Source organism: Nansenia antarctica (assembly GCF_963989245.1).
Source record: "Nansenia antarctica genome assembly, chromosome: 2".
NCBI classification, from domain to species: Eukaryota; Metazoa; Chordata; class Actinopteri; order Argentiniformes; family Microstomatidae; genus Nansenia; species Nansenia antarctica.
The window spans coordinates 76589353-76599141 of record NC_137675.1 but is presented as its reverse complement, the minus strand read 5'-3'; positions in this window follow the sequence as shown (position 1 = coordinate 76599141).

The window sequence follows — 9789 nt, the reverse complement described above, 5'->3', positions numbered from 1 at the left end:
AAGTTTGGATTGTCTGTATTTACAGTGTTGCCATTTTCTGTTCCTGCCTTGTCATTGAAACCCAAGACTTTGTTTTCTATTTATTATACATTTGAATGTGATGAACTAGGTCATTTTACAAGTTAAACGTTGGAATGTGTGAAATGTAGGTCAATGCACTTTTAAAGTGTGTGTGTGTGTGTGTGTGTGTGTGTGTGTGTGTGTGTGTGTGTGTGTGTGTGTGTGTGGTTTATTTGCATACATCCGTCTGGTAGCGATTCTAAGTGCGAGACAAAGTAAACACTAACACACGACCCCTCCGTAGCTATAATCTAGCTAATAGTGGGATCTGGTCTGTAATCAGTCTGGTCAGGACTTGATTGCATCTGCCATTCTCTTAAGGATGTGCCAAAGACTGTGTTTACTCCCTTCTCCTCCTCGCCTCGCCTCTGTAAGGGCTGACCAGCAAACCCATGTTGAAATTTCCGAATTGGTGAACATTTGGTCAGGGTCAAATGTTAGGGCTAGTTTTAGGTTCGGACCTGGTCACACTGTCCATGGGAGGCTGGTCAGGAAGGTCCCTTTGAGTCTCTCCCGCTCTGAACGGTTGTTTACACAGGGTCTGATCTCGAGGGTCTCAGCTCTGCACGCTATTGGACGAGGGACATATCGTATCGGTGCAGATCCACACCTACGTCCAGTGTCTCCCAGTATGAGAGCCACGCAGTTGACTGTTGAAGGGCTGACATACTTTATAGTACCAGAGCAGAGCTGGGTGTCCTCTGACAGGTACTAAGCGGCCTTGGCTATCGGCTCCCTCTGACTATGTATGCCCAGTATACAAGGATCACTCACAGCTAGCCGCTGTCAATCAGAGCTCTTTGAGATGCAGTACTTGCTGTTGGTGACCCACATCCAGACGCACGCACACCTTCTATGACCTCTCTGGCTGACCTAGGAACAGTTTGAGTTGCTATGGTCTGTTCTGAAGGTGTGTGTGTGTGTGTGTGTGTGTGTGTGTGTGTGTGTGTGTGTGTGTGTGTGTGTGAGAGTGTGTGTGAGAGAGTGACTCCAGTGTGTCTTCACATTGCTTCTGATAAGTGTTCAGACGACATCACCAGCAAAGTGAAGCAATAACTGAAAGGGTCCATATGAAAACATTCAAAAGTTTGTTCTAGCGTTGATATTATGTTGAAAACATGACTGTTCGAACATAACAATACCCCCCCCCCCCCTTATTGAATATACATATATACTATAACTATATGTACTTATGAAACTGTTGATACTATTAGAGGGATTGACAGTTATATTAACAAGCTAGTTACAAAACAAATGTGATCTTAATTCCTTTATCGTGATATCAGTTCAACCTTCTATGCTATGTATTTTTTTATTGCTCTGTGCATTTCCGTATTTGCAGTCCAAGAAGGTGGTGAAATCTAGATGATGAGTATTTTTTATTTTATCCGTTAGCTAGCTAGCTAGTAGTCTCCCTAAGCTGAAACATTGGTGCTCGTGAGAATGGGTTGGCGAGGTTGGGAGTGAGTGACTGAGTGAAGTGAGGAGAAACACTTTGTGATTGTCATGTCCTAAGATCTAAAATGGACTCTAAAAATACTGGGTCTTAAAGGGGACCACTTTTGCACTCAGATTGTTTCTGGACCAGTGTTCACATCGTGATGGGGTTAGCCGCTGGCAGGTTTGTGACTGTGTTACTGTATGAGATGTGAGTAACCGCAGGTGGTAATAGTCCCCTTTAAGATTGTGTGTGTATAGTGTACGCCACACAGCTGGTATAACTGGCTGCCGTGGTTGGTGTGTGTGTGTGTGTGTGTGTGTGTGTGTGTGTGTGTGTGTGTGTGTGTGTGTGCGCGTGCATGCGTCTGTGAGCGTGTGAAGCAAAGACAGTGATGAGATGGTGAAGTAAATATGAAAAAGTTGTTCTGTACACATAGGATTTGAGGTTCATGTGAATCAGCTCCTGAACAAACATTAAATGTGATTTGAAACTCAGCCACTTGTGGATTGAGTCTTTGTTGTCTTGTGTATAATCAGTAGTTGTTTCCAAACAAATTATTGGGGGAGAAATCATTTTGCTTTACTTTTAACATATAAGTTTACATTACAATTACATATTATTTCTTTTATACTTGTACTTTTATATATTATAGTATTTATATACTTATTTTCCAATATACATCTTTCTTTACTCTGTTTGGCCAGCAGGTGGCGCAAGATGACAGGTCATTCATTCATCCATAGTCCCCATCCTCTGGTCATCCACTGTTCCCTCTCTGGACTCACTGCAGATAGAATATCAAGAAACAGGTAACAGGAAAATGAACATAAAAGTGAATGATATACAAGACATTTGGATTAGATTCAACTTTATTGTCATTGCAGAGTACAAGTACCAGACAACGAAATGCAGTTAAAAAATTAGAACACTGTCTCATGCCATTTATTCAAAGAAACATTTTTGGTTGCTTGAATTATAAACATCTGATTCATTCATCCATGACTTTACCTCCTGGCTGGTGAAGTTATTTTCTGCTCCCAGAGACCATGGGAACCACACTTCCTGGATCAATTCCTATTAACCTCCATAACGACCCACCACCTTCACGTCAATGAGACCATGTACGAGATCGATGAACAAAGTAATAAGCTGCCCTACAGTACAGTGCATTCGGAAAGTATTCAGACCCCTTCACTTTTTCCAAATGCAAATGTTGCAGCCTTATTCTAAATTTTTAAAAGATCTGCATGAATCTACATGATACCCCATAATGACAAAACCAAAACAAGTTTTTCAACATTTCTGAAAATGTATTGAAACTAAACGTGTTCAAGTCGCGCAACTAGTTGAATTGAGTCCTTCTCAATGCAAGGATAGTTTATGTGATTTCGGAATGATCTCTGATTTGCATAGGAATCAATTACACACTGGATTGATGGCCAAAAGAAAAAGAAAAATGTAATTCAATCTATAACTTGAATTACATTTACACAACAAAATGTGGAAAAGGTGAAGGGGTCTGAATGCTTTCCAAATGCACTGTATATGACTGCACATGACAGCTGATAGATACTGTAGAGACTGTAGAGAGGCTGGTGGAGGCAGAAATCTGAGAATGGGCACATTGTAATCAGGGCCCCTGATTTCTATCTCCACCACCCTCCTCTGAGAGACATTCTGCAAATCTACTGTATCATGGTGTCCTGCAGGTTCTGCTCGTTTCTGTCCCCATGCCCCTGTAGTCGAGGAGGTTCCCCAAATGATGTATGTGATGTAGCTGTAAGACTCAACCTCCATTAGGCCACCGAGCTAAAGCCCAGGGCAGATATGCACCACCCTCCCCCCCCCTTCCTGTGGCTCTGCTAAAATGATCTCAGATGCAAACTTTGGGCTACCGGTTGGTTACTGTTGGTTTTGTTACATGGTGTGTGCGATCTTTTGTTTTCTTATTTGTCCGCTTATTTGTTGGCTTACTGACATTCCCTTCTGTGTTTACAATACATCAGAGCGTTCAGGTCAAAAAAATAAATCCATTGAGGAAATGCAAAACATTGAGACAGATGGAAAGCATCTTTTATAAATTTTTTATGGTTAGTGTTTACATGAAAATATTACTTTGTAGCTTCAGACTAAACATTTTTCAATGACAATCGCGTCAACTCTACCCTCTAACTCGTCTGTTGAGAGCAGTGTTTCCCACTAGATGAAGTGTAAGGAACTCAAGGAACGACCCCATGGGATGGGGACTGGAGACTGTTTCAAATAAAAAATGAAAGGGTCACTGACCTCGCAATTAATAGAAGTGGTTGAACCAAACAAAATGGGAGCCAAAACATTGAGCTGGGGGGTGTATGAAACAGGGTTACTGAGGCGATGCGTTGTGGCGTCACGATGGAAAAAGAACACTGTTATCCGTCCGCGGCACCCGCCCACACAAACACAGAACCCATGGAGACTCAAAGGGCAGGGGTCGTACTTTGAAATCTGAATCATACTAGGGGTTATTGTTAGTGTTAGGCCCACTCCAGTGGAGGCTGGTGGATGTTTGATACCATTCCTTATTCCATTCCATGCATTACAATTAGAGCCCGTCCTCCGATTTCTTCCTCCACCAGCCTCCGCTGCTGTTAGCGTGAGGCCTACTCCATAAAAAACATATTTAGTCATTGCGTAGGTAGCACCGATTTTCAGAATCATAATATTTATATATAATATTTATAATAATATTTATGAATCCTATATCATTAATCTGTTGACACATACCAGAATAAACGCTTGTATACACAGACAGCAACATATACAGTATCAGAATCAGAATCAGTATAAACACAAACGCCAAATGCATAAAAAACATGCAGTCACGGAATATGATTAATGCATACAATACAGTTTGCTTGTATAACACGTAGGGTTTGAACCTTTGAAAGAAGTGCCTACCATTAGGCCAAGTGGACATACTCAGAAGTATGATGGTTACCAACACACCAAGGCCGCCGTGGTAGGGGGCGCCATCTTGTATACACATGATATTTCATGTCTCCGTCAGGGCTACAATACATCACAAGAACATGACCCCAAAGCACCTCTGCTACTCTTGATATTGATATATGTTTCACCTAGAACATACAGTATGTATGTATGTATGTACTTTCTCACACAAGCAACCAGTGTTCATCATACTTAAAATCCATAGTGATATATCAGTTTGGCTATGACTTGGCTATTTTCAAATCCCTCTGCTATCATTGATGCTATGGATGACAGCTGTTACATGTCCTCCTATTTAAAGGGGAAATGTATGAAGTGTTTTTAGATTGAGTGCAAATTTAAAGACTTTCTAATGACTTTCAGATTTTTGTAAACCTCTGCATCAATGACACGTTTTTAAACGTATTTGTATTCTTTAGCGTTTCCTTAAAGTGTTTTTATTGATTTGTTGTTCTTTTTGTACTTTTCTGTATGTCTTTGTGCTTTGCGTTGTTATGATTGTGTATTTTGATTTTATTGCCTTTTATTTATTCTGATCTTAATCCATGTACAGCACTTTGGTCAGCGAAAGTTGTTTTAAATGTGCTTTATAAATAAACTTGACTTGACTTGACTTGAAGTAATTTCCATATCTAGGACGAGTCGAAAGTTGTTTACTAGAAACATTGGATACAGAGAGCTCTGCTTCGATGAACCTTCAGCCAAACTGCCACAACAGCCAAAGCTCACAAGTTGGAAGAATATTGAAAAAACTTGAGCGATTTCGTCATTATTCCAGATAATCATGGCCTTACTTTATTCCACAGCCATCTCGGGTGAGGAACATTACATCTCGTCAGTTTGAGTTTAAACCCCTACAACTGTTTTCTAGCACGCAACCATTGTCCAAGGTCAGGGGAGATTATGTGTATCTACTGATAGTCCAAATGTTTCAATAAAGCTAATAAGTTTCAGCAGCTTGTTTTGGTCCCTTTACCTTGATCCTCAGTCTCACTCTGACATTTGGTTCTAATCCTGAGGGAAACAAAATGTTTTCATCCTCATTTTAAATAACCGAGAGGGGGTGGAAAACAGGAAATGTGTGTCTTTGACCCGATAACACTGATCTGAGGACCCCTGGGGTATCACAGGGCTTCCCATCTGGTCCTATTGTTGAGTCGCACCATGACCAAGAAAAGAAGCTGGCATACACACTCACAACACCGCCTCCACATAAACAGAGAGGAGACAGCATCAGGGTGTTGGGTCTAAAAAAGACTCTTTGTATAATGAAAGACTTTTGATTGAACGCTTTCGGTGTCTTAGTGGTCTTAGTGGGGTTGTTTTTGCCATCATGAATTGTCTCTAATCGTAGTTACCGAATAACGCAGCCCCTTGGATTATTTCCTTGCGTCGTTGTGTGTTGTTTTTGTATTTATTTGCAGAATGCACAACACACGCTGTCTGGAGTAGACTCCTCTAGGCCATGTATATAAAACTGATAGTTAGTATTGTAGTTAAAATCATAATACAACTGTTACAGTGGGGGTACAACTTATTCAGCTGAACAACTAATTCAGTATCAATATCCAAGGCGAGGTTCAGTGAGATTCCTCAAAATGTTATTATGACATCATTCAGGTAACCATGATGAGGTCAAAGGGTTATTATGACATCATTCAGGTAACCATGATGAGGTCAAAGTGCTATTATGACATCATTCAGGTAACCATGATGAGGTCAAAGTGTTATTATGACATCATTCAGGTAACCATGATGAGGTCAAAGTGTTATTATGACATCATTCAGGTAACCATGATGAGGTCAAAGGGTTATTATGACATCATTCAGGTAACCATGATGAGGTCAAAGGGTTCCACTCTTGAGAGGATGTTGTTCACTCGTGGGGGGGCTACTCACATTTCTCAGTATAACATAATATAAAACCACTACACTAGTGATGGGGAGCGCTGGAGGCTGGTGGAGGTAGAAATCGGAGGACGGGCTCATTGCAATGCATGGAATGGAATGAGAAATGGTATCAAACACAGGTGGTGGAGACCACACAGTCTCTACAGGGCTGCTGGGGCATGTCTGCACACTCCACAATCTGACATTGAAGGAATTTTTTGTTCAGCACTGGACTTAACTATGCTCTCCCCTTACCTGTGTGTGTGTGTGTGTGTGTGTGTGTGTGTGTGTGTGTGTGTGTGTGTGTGTGTGTGTGTGTGTGTGTGTGTGTGTGTGTGTGTGTGTGTGTGTGTGTGTGTGTGTGTGTGTGTGTGTGTGTGTGTGTGTGTGTGTGTGTGTGTGTGTGTGTGTGTGTGTGTGTGTGTGTGTGTGTGTGTGTGTGTGTGTGTGTGTGTGTGTGTGTGTGTGTGTGTGTGTGTGTGTGTGTGTGTGTGTGTGTGTGTGTGTGTGTGTGTGTGTGTGTGTGTGTGTGTGAGCGTGAGCGTGCGTGCGTGTGTGCAACCGTGCGTGCCTGTATGCCTGTCTCTATACCAGCCTGACAGCACTCAGACCATGAATGATTGATGCAGAACAACTCTCCCAGTTCCTGTAAGTTCCTCTCCTCCCATATCCCTCTTTTTCCCCACTGTTAAAATGGTCTGAGTGCCAGATGGTCTTCATACTTCATTTCTATTGAATCAAGGAACATGGATGCAAGTCCTGGCTAATGATTGATGAAAGCAACTTGGAGGAAGATGTCAGCAGTGTTGGTAAATCTATTCATAAAATGTATTAATTACCATTACTACTTACAATGGAAGAAGCTGAACACCACACTACACTAAAGCTTCCTTTGAGATAGTATGTCAAACTAAAGCTACTTTGACAAAGTAGTTCACTACATTACATTGAAACTACTTCATCCAACACAACAGTTTTTACGACTTTGGAAACATTGAGGGAGTAAATAGTAGGGACATTTGTAGTTCAACGGCAGAAAAAAATCACAATGCTACGTGGCAAAAAAAAGTATTTAACTACTGAAAAGCTACAGCAAGCTACAGCAAAATGTAGTTAAACTAATAGTCTGATCTACATGTAAAGCATACCAGACTGGGTCTTGTAAGGATCAGGTTTTGTTTTGAATGAATATAGTTGTCTATTCATCAGACAGTTTTTATTATATATAATTATATAATTATTATATCATATAATTAAAACAACAGCAACAGACATTATCAACAACATTGGAACACCCACGACTTAGGTCAAAGTGGGCAGTGGAAGTGCTTCTGCAAGTAGAGTTTGAAATGGTTGATTGATGTTGCTTCCCTTCTACAATCAATGACAGCATTAGACTGGTGTTTCAAACATCATCCCTTTGCCAGAACAACTTTTTAAACTTTTGTAACTATTATCTCGAGAGAGAGAGAGAGAGAGAGAGAGAGAGAGAGAGAGAGAGAGAGAGAGAGAGAGAGAGAGAGAGAGAAATTCATTTGTTGCCCATGTGTGTGTGCAGATGTGGAGAATGTAGGAGGGTTGGTTTTAATTAAGAGATGTCAAGAGTTGTGGAAAATCATGAGGGATTTCCAGTCATTCATTTGGTGTCATTTTGGGGGGGAATCCAGAATTCCCCCCTTTGCTTATAGATGCTTATGAAATCTAGCTTCTAGGCTTTTAATCATAACAATATGAATGGAGGAAACTCTTTGTTTGCCTGTGTCTGACCACATGTAGATTGATTTTGACATGTTGACAGTGAGTCACAAGAAAAAATCACAAAGACACGGTCCACAGTCACTTCAAATTAAAGAGTTTATTCCATTAGGACAAACACAAGACATAAGGCAAACCCACACAGGCTTCACCCGTGTCATAGATGAAAATCGAAAGGAACAAACACTCTCTTAAATAGACATGTTACATGTTTGGCATTCAGCAGATGCCTTTAGTCAGATGCAGAAAGTCAGGTCTTAAACATCTAAACAAACCGGGATTTTGCGCTGCTGTGTCTAGACAGCGCTTCTGTGTCTAGAGACAGACGACAAAGGCTACAAATCCGACGCTGCCGGATCGATGAGAAAGAGGTGATTGTACGTTGTCAGAAGATTAGAGTAAGTGCAAAACAAATAAACTGTAATGTTGATACTCGAAGTACAGAAAGGCTGTAAGGTAGGGAGATGAAATTAAATGGATAGGGAAAGCTATTCTGCTGATGATAAGATCAGGATAGCTGTTACTAAACGTTAAGGCAGAGGTTGTACATTGTTTCCCTTTTTTACATTTATTTTTATTGTATTTTATCTTTACCTTTTATTTTTTACTGTTTTCCCCAGCTTTTATATTTATTCTATGCTTGTATATGTTTTTATATATGTTTTTATGTTCACTTTATGTTCTTATTCCTGTTGTTTTGATTGATTGATTGATTGATTGTACTTTATTGTCCCCGAGGGGAAATTTGTCTTGGGCATGGTACTTTCATGCTTCAAGTGCAACAGTGACGATACATACAACATACAGTAGACAAAGTAAACAACAGGACAGCAACAAACATTGAGTGACATTGGCAGCAGTTTCCACCTGGACATGGCATCATTTGGTATAAATATATATTGCACATAACCCTTCAAGTGGTGTTTTCGAATATTGCACATGGCCCTTCAAGTGGTGTCTAAGATAAAGTGCAGGTGCTGGTGATCATGTCCTAATCATCGTTTCTGCTTGAGAGAATTGATTAGTTTAATGGAGAATGGGACAAATGATAGTTTTAAGAGCTTATAGTTACATCTTGGCATGCGAAGCCTTCTACCTAGGGGGAGAACTTCGTATTCTGTGGAGAGCGGATGTTGGGGGTCTGCGATTATCTTGTTAGCCTTGTCCAGGACAGCTTTTTCATATAGTTTATTTAGGATCACATAGTCTCTTTCACCTACAATTTTCATAGCTGTTTTGTGAATGCTGACTAGTCTGTTTTTTTGTTGTACAGTTAAGTTGCCAAACCACACAATTATTCCATATCTGATTACACTTTCAACAATGGACTGATAGAAAATTCTCATGATCTGCTTTCTCACCCCATAAAGTCTGAGTCGCCTCAGGTTGTAAAGCACTTTAAGCTGCATTTCTTGCATGAAAGGTGCTATATAAATAAAGCTTTACTTACTTACTTATCCAAAGCAACTTAAAACAAATACATTTGTCTCAGTAAGTGAATCATCTATCCATCAGTCATCACAAGAAAAAGTAATCTATGCTCGGGCCAGGGGCAGTCATAATGCTAGAAGAATGAAGAATTGTATTTACAGTATTGAAGCTGTACAGGGGGGCAGAGGGGATGAAGAGGGACACTCAAGGTGTAGCCTGAAGAC